The sequence below is a fragment of the Lipotes vexillifer genome, unplaced genomic scaffold (genome assembly GCF_000442215.2).
Source record: "Lipotes vexillifer unplaced genomic scaffold, Lipotes_vexillifer_v1.1 scaffold203, whole genome shotgun sequence".
Classification (NCBI taxonomy): Eukaryota; Metazoa; Chordata; class Mammalia; order Artiodactyla; family Lipotidae; genus Lipotes; species Lipotes vexillifer.
In genome coordinates this window covers 264,280-265,355 of record NW_006775843.1, presented here as the reverse complement: position 1 = coordinate 265,355, position 1,076 = coordinate 264,280, and the positions used below count along the sequence as shown (strand labels likewise).

The 1,076-nt window shown below is 47.4% G+C and overlaps 1 protein-coding gene across 1 annotated transcript in view; it reads left to right on the top strand.

The window, feature by feature from the left end:
- The window catches only part of SUSD4 (sushi domain containing 4), a 123,753-nt gene that overhangs the window by 1,715 nt on the left and 120,962 nt on the right, over positions 1-1,076 (top strand). The gene's annotated exons all lie outside the window — the stretch shown is intronic.

Here is a 1,076-nt window from a genome sequence, read left to right as displayed (position 1 = left end):
TTCCTGTCTGAATTTCAGAGCCTAAGGGTCTTTCTGCCACCACTGCTCTTTGCTGTCCATTCCAGATTTCCTGTGAGAGCTTGCTGATGTGGGCATATTAAAAGGACAGAATCATGTTTCTGGAGCTAAAAAACTGTTAATCTGCAAATAAATTATAATTGGTGGAAAAGCAGGTATTGATTGATACAAGTAAACCATTTTAGTGTTTTAAAATATTGCCGTTTTAGAGAATTCAAAGGTGAAGATGGAAATAATGAGTGAAAAATTAGTAGAAGTGGGGGAGGGCACTACCAAGTTGGGCTTTAACACAGAGGAATCAATAACCCAGGCATTGCACTTAGAGGTCTGAAAGATGCCAGGAGTCTAAAGGAGCTTCCTGTGATGTGCATGTTTATCGGAATTAGTGAGAAAACACTCACTTTGGATGGGGGACCCTGTTTTGGTCTTTCAACAAGGGCTAACTTTTTTGGGGCTCCCTTTTTTTATAGAAATGTCTCTGAGGCAGGTGTCCTCTTCATAGAGGACAAGGTCAAGTGGGATGCCAGGCCAGCACCTGTGTGGCCTGGTCACAGCACCAGGGCTTTGGTCACAGCCTCTGTCCGCCCGTGAGCTTTAGCTCCACTTGGAGGGTGACTGAGACCAGGAGGGCAGGACAGCCTCGAGCAGGGCCTGGTCATCACCTCCCCTCTTCCCTTTTCTTTCCTCCAGTTCTAGCTGTCATTTCCTTAAACCAGGTGCACGTGATTCTCCATCCTCTCTGTTCCTTTCTCCAGTGTAGGTGACAGGTTAGTCAGGGTTCATCTGTTTGTGTCTTGACTGTTGTTATTGGAAGTGTGAGGTGTGAGCGCAGCCTGGACTTGGCTGGCCCTTGGTTCTGCCATTTGTGTTTACAGAGCATCCCCCCACTCAAGGATCTCAGAGCTCAGTACACAGCACAGCCCCCTCAGTCTCACATTAGTCACTCGTGTGGTTGTACAACACGTCTTTTACTCCCCTCTTCCGAGAGGCAAAGATATCAACAGAAAGATCCAGGGCCTTAAAGAAGGCGGGACGAGGGTTGCCTATTCCCTCTCCCT